Below are 13,227 nucleotides of genomic sequence, written 5' to 3'. Positions count from 1 at the left end.
TCTTTTGGGGATTCCAGCTGTTATGCTTGGCAGCTAAGTGACCCAGTGGAAAAAGAGCTGGCCAGGGAATCAGAAAAACCTGAGTTCAGATCCTGCTTCAGACACTTCCCAGCTCTGTCTGCCTCAGTTTTCTCTGCTATAAAATGGGAACAACAATAATAATGAAACCTCTCTCCAAGAGATCGTAAGGATCTGATAACACAGGTAAGGAAGGGGGAAGGGAATAAATATTTATGTAGTCCATACTATGTTCCAATCACTATGCCAAGCACTTTACAATCATTGTTTCATTTGATCCTCACAAAAACCCTCTGAGGTAGTCTCACTGCTCTATTAACACTGCCTGTGTTAGTGTTTTGCAAACTTCAAAGTGCTAGTTCTATTGTGCTATTATAATCTGGGGAAAAGGGGAAAATGTGGTAGGGTTTGGGATATTGTCTCCCTATCAGGTATATGTGACTTGGGAAAATAATTTTACCTTTATGGGAATTATTTCCCTTCTCTGTGAAATAAGTGATTGGGACTGGATGTCTCTAAGATGGACTGTTGCCTTCTGACATTCTGAGTTTTAAACTTGTAGGATTTGGCAAGTGCCATTGGAGACCCAACTTTTCACAAGGTTACAGCTGGTACTGGCTTCCTAATGCCTCTAAATACTACTGGGTATCCCAACCAGTCTCTGCCCTGGCAGAGGTATAAATAAGGGTTAGATTTAGACCTTGAGTGCTACCGGTGATCCTGCCCTTGGGAGCTAGCCAAGATGTCCTGAGCTGGGAGTTAGTTCTGATTTACTTTGTGACTGAAAAAATTGCCTCATTCTCCATCCTTGTTGGTACTATGGTGGGAAGAGCTCTAGCCTTGGAGGAAGGAATACTGGGTTCAAGTCACAGATCTGCCACAAGCTTCATGTATAAGCACACAAATTCACAAGGCTTAAAAAACAAGCAATTGAACTAAGATTTAAGGATAAAGTGAGCAATCTTCCTTTTGGGAGAGCCATGTAATCTGTCATTTAACCTAATGACCATGGGTCATTTAACCTAAGCTGGGCTCTGGTTTTGGGATTTGAGAAAATCGAGAATCTCTAGGTCAGTTGAGGGAGTTTATATCTCAGAAAACAGATGTATTCTGAAGATAATTTTTGTCCATGTATATTTTTGCATATTACAGACCTCAGGCAAAAAAAGTTCCCTGCAGGACTAGAAGGAACGGTTCTCCTAGTACTTACAGGTGGATCTTTCCATTGTTAATGCTATATTGGTGACTTATTACATTTTGTGATCTCTCTGTCATCAGTTTTGAACAATATGTCTTTTGCTTGTATCGGTACTTCCTGCTGGTTTCATAGGTTCAGGGGGCCCAGTTTACTTTTCCATTAATTGTGTTTATGTTCCTCCTGGGCAGCCAGGTGTGGTCATACAAATATTCTAGGGCTGTTTCCAGAAACAGTGAGGGAGGCAGAAGGAGAAATAAAAAGTCATACATTTGTCCCTGTTTTATGTGAACTAGGAAAAGGAGATTTATAATGCCAGTGGTGATTTTTTACAGCCCTTTTTACCCTCTGGACCCTGGCTAACACCATTTCCTTGATGCTTCCTTTCCTTCTTCCTCTTCAATATTTTCTATCCTACAATTCTTCATTCTCAATGAAGCCCCCCTACTTCTTTCCTTCGCCGAAGTCTACAGGGATATTCTTCCTCTCTGAGCCCATCCTGCCTTATAGTGGATGTCTAGACTTCTGGACTCAGAGACATGACACCTGGGAGTTCCAATACCACTCCAGATACTTTATGGCCTTGGCAAGTTATTTAATTTCCTTATCTTTAAAACAGGGATGAGAGAATGTGCATTTTCTACCTTTCAAGATGGTGGTGAAGAAAGTTCTTTTTAAAATTTCCAGAGCTATGTTAAAGTGAGTTCTTATTCTCTCTCTAACCTGACTAGGACCAGCTTGGGAGCAGAATGTTTGCAAGGGATTTCAAGGGGATATCTAGCTCAACTAATTACCTGAATAGGAATCCCACCTATACTATCTTAGACAAATTGTCATTCACCCTCTGCATGAATACTTTTAGTTAAAGGGAACTCATTATACAGTCTCTGCTTGAATACCTCCTGATTCTGGGCACTCATTACTCAGCAAAGTGACCCATTAAACTTTTGGATAACTCTAATTTTGGGAAAATTTTTTGCTATATTGAGCTAAAAATCTTCCTCTCTTTAATTTCCATCCATTGTTCTGAGTGTTTCCATCTGGGGCCAATCAGACAAATTCAAATGCCTCTTTTCCATGACAGTCTTTCAGATATTTAAAGACAATGTTCATGTGATCTTTTAGCCTTCTCTTTCCAGACTAAACATTCCCAGTTTTTTCCAAGAGATCCTTATATGGTATACTTTCACTTCTAGATTCTGTTGAACTAATCAGTCAGCCTATTGAGTAGCATCTGTCAAGCACCTACTATGTGCTAGACACTGTGTTAACATACTAGGGATACAAAGAAAGGGAAAAGGCAGCCTCTCCTCTTGAGCAGCTCCCAAGATAATGGGAAGACAATATGGGGAGAAGATAAGTTTCAGAAGAAAGGCAGTAAGATTAAAAAGACTGGGAAAAGCTTTTTTTTTTTTTTTTTTGGCTGAAAGTGGGAAATTACTGGGACTAAAGAGAAGTCGGGAGGGAGGCAGAGAGGAAGAAGGAAAGAATTCCAACTGGTGAAGATGCTTGGAGATGGGAGGTGGAACATCCCATGTGCAGAAAAGCAAGAGATTCTGATTGTAGAGTATGTGAGGGTCTGTCTATGAGGAAGGGGCTGGAATAATGTAAAGTACAAAGGGGCCAGATTATGAAACAGAACATTTCCTACTTGATACTGAAGACTAAATAGGGAGTCTCTGAAGTTGAATGAATGGGGGGCAGGGAGACATAGTCAAACCTACATTTATTAAGAAGATTGCTTTGATAGCTGAGTGGTGGATGGATTGGAGTGGGAAGAACTCCGGTAGACCAACTAGTAGGTTATTAGGTGATGAGAACCTGCATCAGAGTGCTGGCAAAGTCAGAGATAGATGTATCAAAGGGAGAAATGACAGGATGTGGTACCTGATTGGATATAGGGAGTGAGGAATTAAGGATGGTTTAGATTAAAAGCCTGAGTGATTGGAAACATGGTGATACCCTCAAAGTAAGAGGGAAATTAGAAAGAGGGGAAAGAATGAGGGAAAATAAGAGTTAAGTTTTGAATATGTTGAGTTTTTAAAGTAATATTTAATCTTTTATTTAGTTTTTTAACATCAACTTTTTAAAAATGTTGAATTTCAAATTTTCTCCCTCACTCCTTCAGCAATTCAAATTTGAACTCCAGGTCTCACACACTCTGCCACGAAGTTTTCTCTCAAGTTAAGAAGAGAATGAGAGAAAAGGAAGAGGAGGCACTTATCTTACACATTTTTCCCCGAGTAGTTTAGCCACCAAAGAGAAGAGAGACATGGGATGATGGCTAGTGGGAATGGATGGCTCAAGTGAGCATTATTTTTTTTGAGGATGGGGGAGACATTGGAACATTTCTAGGTGGTAGGGAAGCAGCCAGGAGACAGGGAGCAATCTAAAATCAGTAGGTATAATAGAGGGGGCAATCTTTGGGGAAGAAGGGATGGACGTTCCATGTTTACCTGGTAAGAAGAAAGGTCACCTTTTCTTTTCTTTTCTTTTCTTTTTTTTTTTTAAATACTTTTTATTGACAGAACCCATGCCTGGGTAAATTTTTACAACATTATCCCTTTCACTCACTTCTGTTCTGATTTTTCCCCTTCCTCCCTCCAGTCCCTCCCCCAGATGGCAAGCAGTCCTATATATGTTAAATATGTTGCAGTATATCCTAGATACAATATATGTGTGCAGAACCGAACAGTTCTCTTGTTGCACGGGGAGAATTGGATTCAGAAGGTATAAATAACCCAGGAAGAAAAACAAAAATGCAAACAGTTTACATTCATTTCCCAGTGTTCTTTCTTTGGGTGTAGCTGCTTCTGTCCATCCTTGATCAGTTGGAACTGAGTTAGATCTCTTTGTTGAAGATATCCACTTCCATCAGAATACATCCTCAAACAGTATCATTGTTGAGGTATATAATGATCTCCTGGTTCTGCTCATTTCACTTAGCATTGTAAGTCTCGCCAGTCCTCTCTGTATTCATCCTGCTGGTCATTTCTTACAGAACAATAGTATTCCATAATATTCATATACCACAATTTACTCAACCATTCTCCAATTGATGGGCATCCATTCATTTTCCAGCTTCTAGCCACTACAAACAGGGCTGCCACAAACAGGCCCTTTGCCTTCTTTAGTATCTCTTTGGGGTATAAGCCCGGTAGTAGCACTGCTGGATCAAAGGGTATGCACAGTTTGATAACTTTTGGGGCATAATTCCAGATTGTTCTCCAGAATGGTTGGGTTCGTTCACAACTCCCCCAATGATGCATCAGTGTCCCAGTTTTCCTGCATCCCCTCCAACATTCTGCATTATTTTTTCCTGTCATCTTAGCGAGTCTGACAGGTTTGTAGCGGTATCTCAGAGTTGTCTTAATTTACATTTTTCTGATCAATATTGATTTGGAACACTCTTTCATATGAGTGGAAATAGTTTCAATTTCATCATCTAAAAATTGTCTGTTCATATCCTTTGAAGGTCACCTTTTCATGTGACAGTGGTGAAAGAGGAAATAATGGAGAAGACATCTGATTGATGTGAAATATGAGAGTGAATGGTTCTCAGCTGAGAGAGTGGGTGGGAGATTGGAGGAGAGCTGTGGGAAGTTGGAGCAGAAATGTCAGTCTCCTTCTTATAATATGGCACTTGAAAGCAATAATACAATAACTCAGACATCCATGTATTCACAAACATATTCACATATAATGTAATATGTCCATTCATACACATAAACACACATACATATATAGCTCCCGATGTCCTCTTTCTTTTGAATGACAGTCCCCTATCACGAACTTGGGTTACCTCCACTAAGATTCCTTCATCCAGTATGTCCAAAATAGAATTCAATCTCTTCCTGTTTAAATCTTCTTCGACTTTAAAATTTCCTCTACCTATTGAAAGCATCATTCTTTTTACCGATATCCAAATTTAAAACTATGACTTCATCTTTGATGACTTTATCTCCCTCTCCAATCAATTGGAAAGTCTTGTCAATTCTAGTCCCATAATTTTCTTACATTTGTTCCCTTCTCTCTGTTCATGTGGTCTCCACTCCAGTTTAGACCATTATTATCTCTTTTTTGGACAATTTCACAGCTTTTAGTCTCTCCACTTTCCAATCCATCTTCCAGTAAGTCAGTCATTAAATATTTGTTGTTCTTCAATTGTTTTTAGTCATGTCCTATTCTTCATAATCACATTTGGAGTTTTCTTGGCAGAGATACTAGAGGGTTTTGTCATTTCCTTCTCCAGCTCATTTTTTCAGAGGAGGAAACTGAGGCAAACAGAGTTAAGTGACTTGTTCAGGGTCACCCAGCAAATCAGTGTCTGAGATTAGATGGAATTTAGGAAGATGAGTCTTCCTAATTCCATGCAGGCATCCTATCCATTAAACCACCTAATACATTTTTGTTTGTTTAATAAATAAATTTCCAAAATGAATAAACAAATAAAATTGCTTACTTAATAAATAAACATTTATTAAGTGCCAAGCACTGTGCAAACTTTTGGGGATAAATATAAGAAAAAAAGATAATTCTTGCCTTTCAAGGAGCTTACAAATTAGTAGAGAAGAACAATACAGAGCTAAGCTGAAAAATGGAGAGAGTGGGAGAAGTTAAGGGGAGAAATCCAAAGGAAGGAAGCCAGACGAGAAATGAAGAGATGGAGTAAATGGAGGTTTAGGATATGGCTCTTTGCCCTCCAAGCAGGGGAACCTGAGACAGAAGATGCTGATGAAGTATGAGTGCCAAAGCTGATGCCATCTTATAGGATGGTGAAGTTGCCGGGATCCAGGGTTAAAGGAATACAGTCGGCAGGATCCAGCTCATCCAAAAGCATGTTCCTCTGGTCCAAACCTTCAATAGCAGCCCTGGTGCCATTGAGAAAATTGCAAACTCTTCCTCAGCTTGGCATTCAAAGCCCTCCACAATCAGCCTCCAGCTCACTTTCCAGATATTTCACATTACTGTCCTTCATGCATTATATGTTCCACTGATACTGGTTCTTGGACTCAACATCCCATCTCCCTTTGTCCAGGTGTGTTCCACACCTCGTGTGCTTTCCCCACCTGTTAGAATCCTTGTCATTCAGTTGTTTTGCAGCCTTGTTTGACCCCATTTGGGGTTTTCTTGGCAAAAACCCTGGACTGGTCTGCCATTCCCTTCTCCAGCTTGTTTTTACAGATGAGGAAACCAAGTCAAACAGTGTTAAGGGACTTGCCCAGGGTGAGACAGCTAGGAAGTGATTGAGACTGAATTTGAAGGTAGGTTTTCCAAACCCCAGATTCCGCACTCTCTGCACTGTACCATTTTTAGCTTTCTTCCAGTCTCAGATCTCCCACTGTGTGTTGTGGGAAGCTTTTCCTGGTCCTCCTTTGCCCAACTCGAATAATCTTATAGTTACTTACCTGTCTGCAGGTTGTACACTCTAGCAGAATGTACGCTTCTGAGGCCTGGGGCTGTTTTATATTTTTGTCTTTTTAAATACACCATGGAGCCTTGTTCTTTGCACAGAAGCAGACAGCAAGTATTTATTGAATTTGCAGTGAACTCTTAATGTCGATTCTGTTTTTGCATTGTGAGATCACAGAGCATCAGGAGGTGATGTCCAGCTCCTCTGGACAAGGGCTCTCCAGCTCGTTGGAAACCTCGTAGAGTTTTTCTAAGATTGGGTCGGACTAGATCCCAAAAGCTTCCCTTCAGGTCCAAGAATCTGTGATTCTGTGATGAGATGGCACTGGTTGTGAGAACCAGTGCTGAAGGACAAAGAGGCAAGAGCAGGTGTGCTCCCAGGGGTTTCTGTCCCACTTTTCCCTATCTTGATTTCTTCCTTCTTAACTTACTGGAAGACATAGCTTCCACTGTTGTTGTGTTATGTGTCCCTTTGGAGAGCTGTATCACCTCGTGGATAGAAATGAGGATGTTCTGCCTCCAGATGCAGTTCTTCATAAAATGTGGGATCCTGTGAATCACAGCTATGTGCCATCACCAAAGACAGTGGTATTTTAAAGAGGGAATGTTTTGAGGACTGATCTAAAGCATGTCTTTATGTTATCTTCTAAATCTCTTTCTATCTGTCAGCTGACTCCTTATCATCTTCATCTCTTTGATTCAGAGAGAAACCTGGGGTCAAAAAATTGTGATTTTTTTTTTTTACAAAAAATTAAATTAAATTAATTTTTTTTTACTTTCAGTAGTATTTTATTTGGAAAGTAAAATACTACTGAAAGTAAAAAAAAAAAAAAATTTTTTCCAAATACATGTAAAGATAGTTTTCAGCATTCATTTTTATTAAAGCTTTTTATTTTTCAAAATATATCCATAGATAATTCTGCAACATTAGCCCTTGCAAAACTTTGTGTTCTGCTTTCCCCCCCACTTCTCCCACTCCCTTCCCCTAGATGGCAAGTAGTCCAATATATGTTAAACATAGTAGAAATATATGTTAAGTCCAACATACAGGATTCATTTTTGTAAGACTTTGTGTTCCAGATTTTTCTTTCTCTTCCCTTACTTCCCTCCTCCCTAAAACAATAAGCAGTCTGATATAGGTTAAATATGGACAGTTCTTTTAAATATATTTCCATATTTGTCATGTTATGCAAGAAAAATCAGACCCAAAGGAGGGAAAAATACAAGAAAGAAAAAGCAAATAAACAAACCAAAAAAAAAAAAAAAAGTGAAAATACTCTGCTTCAATCCACCTTCAGTCTCTATAGTTGTCTCTCTGAATGTAGATGGTATTTTCCATCTGGAGTCTTAATGGAATTGCTTGGAATCATCACATTGTTGAGAAGAGCTAGTAATTACACAAAAAGTGTAATTTCTTAAAGACAATAGTGATACAGGGAATTAAAAGGTGAATATGGTGGGACCTTGTTGTCAACTGTTTATAGATCTTCCTAAAGGTCACATTCTCTGAAATTAGAACAGAACTCAGGATATCCACACAGCTGTGGGTTTTTACTCTTCCTGTGTCTTGGGAGTTGTGAAAGGAAATCGAGTTATTATTAGCGGCACAGAAGCCACAAATGGGGAAGAGGAGGCTGTCAGGGAGGACTCCCTGAGGTGTCCCCTAGCCCAGCGGCCTGAGTTCGAGGGCTTCCAGCAAGCCCGGGGGGGAAAAAGTGACACCTTTTGCCCTTGCGGGTGGGGGTGGGACTCCCTGCTGCCCCCTCTCTGGGCCCTGGGGTGCATAAGCAGGATGATGCTGTAATCTCTCGTTCTTTTCCCAGGCCAGCAGAATGTTCATAACAAGGAAAAACAGGCGACCTCCTGGGGAGATCAGTCTGGCCTCCTACTGGAAGGACACGGGGTTCTTGAGAAGAACAGGAAAAGGCTAATCAGAAAAGTTCCGGCTTTGCTGTTGTCCCTGCTGGATTCCCACATCAGGATCCACCAAAGATTTCCGCCCTTCCTCGCCCATCCCTCAACCCCCTTGCCCACACAAACACGCCGATGCACTCATGTGTGTGCCCTCACACGGATGCTCCCTCATCTCTGTTAGCCTCCATTTCACCACCTGCAAAATGGGAATATTTTTAAGCTTCTACACTTGTACATACACTTGCACATAGACATTCATTTATGCACTCACATATGTTAGAGGTACAGGATATCTTTTGTCTAACTCGCATTTCAGCTCTCAAAGGTAATTGTCCCTCTCACAAGGACTAGCCAGGGCTTCTAAGAGCAGCACTTGACCCTGACTCTCTCCAGCTGAGCTCCTCTTCCTTCCTAGCACTCAGAGCCAACCAGTCCCTCCACAGCCCTTGGCTCATGAAGCCCTTGCTAGCCCACCCTATAAAAAGTGACCATCAAATCACAGTATTTTATTTTTGTAAATCATAACTTTTTATTTTCAAAATACAGACACGGACACTTTTTGATATTCACCCCTACAAAACCCTGTGTTCTAAATTTTTTCCCTTCCTCCCCCAGTTGGCAAGTGATCCAATATATGTTAAACATGAAATCACAGTATTTTAAATTAGAAGAGAACCTACAATCCATATAGTTCAATCCATACTCAAAAGGGATCCCCATCACAACATACCCAACCTGTGGTCATCTAGTTAAGACCTCCATCGAGGATGAACTCACCCCCTCTTTAGGCAGCCCTTCTATTCCAGGATAACTAATTATTAGAAAGATTTTCTCTAAATCAGACCTGCATTTATCTTTTTTTTTTTTTAAACGTCATAATTCTTTTCTCTGGGACCAGTAAACAACATGGATCTCTCTTCCTTATGATAGCCTTTTAAATATTTAAACACATCTATCATCTTGGAGGCTTCTCTTCTCAGGTTAAACGTCTTGAGTTGATGGCATTGTGGATAGAGTACAGATCTGGTCTCAGATACTACCAAGCTAAGTGATCCTGAGCAAGTCCCTTAATACTCTTGCCTCAGTTTCTTCATCTGTAAAATGAGCTGGAGAAGGAAATGGCAGACCACTGCAGTGTCTTTGTCAAGAAAACCCAAATGGGGTCACAGAGAGACTGAAACAAGTGAACAAGAACAACTGGTTGTGAGTACTAGACCATCAGCACCTCAAAGTCAACATGTCCAAGTCTGAATCCCTTGGCCCCTCCTCTAAATGACATCCTTTTAATTCCCCCTTTTCCTTATTTCTCCTGAAAGTATCACCATTGGGCAGAAATGTAGCATAGTGGAAGAGGTTCTAAATTTTCAGTCAGGAGATCTGAGTTAAAATTCTGTCTCTGACAATACTTGTATGATGTTGGTCAAGTCACTTAACCCCATTTACCTCAATTTTCTCATGAGGGGGTTGGATGGACCCTCCAGATTACTTCTAACTCTAAATGTTTGATCTTCTGATTCTCCCTGGTACTCAGGCTTGATAACTCAGAGATCTTTGATTCTTCACTCTCTCACTCATTCCTCTTTCTCTTCATTCACATCTAACGGGTTATTAAGTCCTGTTCATTTTAAATTTCTTGTATATGTCTTCTTTCTCCCACTTACAGAATTATCATCTTAGCTCAAACCTTATCACTTTTCTTCACTATAGAAATAATCTTTTAACTGGTGTCTTTCCTTTTCTAACCAAAGAATAGCCATCAATAGTTTGACATCAACTTGGAAGGAATTCTCTAGTGGAATGTCCTAGGGATTTTTTAAAATAACTTTTTATTTACAAGTTATATGCATGGATAATTTTACAGCATTGGCAATTGCCAAACCTTTTGTTCCAATTTTTCCCCTCTTTCCCCCCACCTCCTCCCCGAGATGGCAGGTTAATCAATACATGTTAAATATATTAAAGTATAAATTAAAAACAAAATAAGTATGCATGGCCAAACCATTATTTTTCTGTACAAAAAGAATCAGACTCTGAAATAGTGTACAATTAATCTGTGAAGGAAATCAAAATGCAGGTGGACAAAAATAGAGGGATTGGGAATTCTATATAGTGGTTCATAATCATCTCCTAGAGTTCTTTCTCTGGGTGTAGCTGAAATCATCCTTTTGGTCATTTTTTTCTGAACAATAATCTTCTATAACATTCATATACCACAATTTATTGAGCCATTCTCCAATTGATGGGCATCCACTCAGTTTCCAGTTTCTGGCCACTACAAAGAGGGCTGCTATAAACATTCTTGTACATACAAGTCCCTTTCCCTTCTTTAAAATCTCATTAGGACATAAGCCCAGTAGTAACACTGCTGGATCAAAGGGTATGCACAGTTTGATAACTTTTTGAGCATAGTTCCTAGGGATTTTTTTTGACCCTATGCTGTTTAACATTTTTATTATTATGTATTGTGAAGGCACGGATTATATCTTATCAGATTTGCAGATATTGGATGACAATGTTGGGTTTAATTTAATAAAATGAAATTAAATAAGAATAAATGTAAAGTATACTTGGTCTCAAAAATCCATATTACAAGTATAAGATGAAGAAATATATCTAGATCTTACGTCTTATGAAAAATATCTAGGAGTTGCTATGGATTGCCATCTCAATCTGATCAACACTTTGAGATGACAGCCCCAAAAGCTAATGTGATTTTGGGCCACTTAACGTGTCCATCTTACAGGCCCTGAACAGACACAATATAATATATTCAGTTCCGAGTGCCATATTTTACCAAGATCCATTGGTAAACTGTAGTCCATATTGAAGAGGGTGACTAAGGTGTTAGAGAGTATTGAGATCACAGGAGGAACAAGGGAAGGGACATGAGAGCTCTTTTAAAATATCTGGAGGGCTGCATGTGAAAAAGGAATTGTTTGTCTCTGCGGGGTCACTCAGGATCACTGAGTAGAATTTGCAAAGAAGCAAATTTAGGCTCATAGTTAAAACAAATTTGCTAAAGATGAGAACTATATGAGCACGGCATGAGCTGCCTATGGGGGCAATGGGTTTCTCTTCTCTGGAGCCTTCAAGAAAAGGCCGATCATCATGGAAGGGACTCCTGGTCAATTATGGGTTGGACTGGCTAGTCTCTGAAATCCCTGTTCTGAGATTCTGGGATAAGAATTCTGTTGCCACAGAAGGTTTTTGAAGGGGGACAGAAACTTGGTCAGACTGTGCTTTTGGTAAATTGTGTGCCTTCCCCCCACCCCCTGCCAATCCCCTAAGCTAAAAGTCATCCTCAAATCTTTCTAGTCCCTTTTGTTCTTTTTTTGCCTCATACTGGAACTTCTATTATATTTATCTGTGCATATGTCCTATCCTCAAAGTAGACAATAACTTCTGAGAGGGCAAGAACTGCCATGTTTTAAATTTTATGAAGCAAGTATGCTCTGTCTCATCTTCCCAGTGACATTATTCATTCAGGGGTTTGAGAAGTTTCCTGAGAGATTTTGGGGTGTTTCTTCTCTAATATCATTAGCTGAAGTCTCCATTGCTTGTGTTCTTCCCACTGTTAGGGGCCAATAGCTAGCATCCCAGTTCCATATAAGCTCTTAACATCGATTAACTTTTTTCAATTCTATTTTATTTTTCCAAATACATGTAAAGATAGTTTTCAACATTCATTGTTGTAAGACTGTGTTGTGAATTTTTCCTCCTTCCCTCTCTTACCTCTCCCCTCTCTAAGACAATAAGCAATTTGATCTAGTCTAAACGTATACAATTCTTTTAAACATATTTCCACATTTGTCATGTTGAGCAAGAAAAATCAGACCAAAAGAGAAAAAGTCATGAGAAAGAAAACAAACAAAAAAAAGGTGAAAATACTATGCTTTGATTCACATTCAGTCTCGATAGTCCTCTCTCTGGATAAGTATGACATTTTCCCTCCCAAATCTATTGGAATTGTCTTGAATCACTGAATTGTTGAGAAGATTCAAATCCAACACAGTTGATCACACATAATCTTGTCGTTTATGGTACTCAATGATCTCATGGTTCTGCTCACTTCACTTAGCATCAGTTCATGTAAGTCTCTCCAAGCCTCTCTGTATTCATCCTGCTGGTCATTTCTTACAGAACAATAATATCCCATAATATTCATATACCACAATTTACCCAACCATTCTCCAACTGATGAACATTCACTCAGTTTCCAGTTTCTTGCCACTATAAAGAGGGCTGCCCCAAACATTTTCCACAAGTGGGTCCCTTTCCCCCTTTAAGATCATGCTCTAGCCCCTATTCTATTTGAATCCCCAGTGACTAATACAATGCTTTGCACATAGTAGGTCCCATTAATAAATGTTTATGCAAGGAAGGAAGGACATTTTCCTTAGAATGAGCAGGGAATTTAACTCTAATTTCCACCTATTGTTTTTTAGCTCTGGTTTCCTTGCCAAGCAAAACAAATTTCTTTTTCTCACGTAAGTCCTTGGAACCTCTGAAGACGGGCTGCTCTTCGGTAGCTTGCCCCTGCCAGCTGTTTCTGACACTAGACTGAATGTGCTTTTACTTCAGGTACTATCTTCCCAAGGCTCAGCCTGCCTTCCTCACCCCTTCCCACTTTTTTTAATGCTCCCTGAATCTGTGACAATTTTATCTAGCATTTCAGACCTGGTACAAAA

At 39.7% G+C, this 13,227-nt stretch overlaps 1 long non-coding RNA gene across 1 annotated transcript; it reads left to right on the top strand.

The window, feature by feature from the left end:
• Positions 1-11,103, top strand: LOC127544977 (uncharacterized). Its single transcript, XR_007949575.1, has 2 exons — positions 1-204; positions 8,449-11,103. It is a non-coding gene; the product is annotated as an uncharacterized LOC127544977 (long non-coding RNA).
• Positions 11,104-13,227: the final 2,124 nt, after the last annotated feature.

The sequence above is a fragment of the Antechinus flavipes genome, chromosome 1 (assembly GCF_016432865.1).
Source record: "Antechinus flavipes isolate AdamAnt ecotype Samford, QLD, Australia chromosome 1, AdamAnt_v2, whole genome shotgun sequence".
NCBI lineage: Eukaryota > Metazoa > Chordata > Mammalia > Dasyuromorphia > Dasyuridae > Antechinus > Antechinus flavipes.
This window is presented reverse-complemented; position numbering and strand designations above follow the sequence as displayed.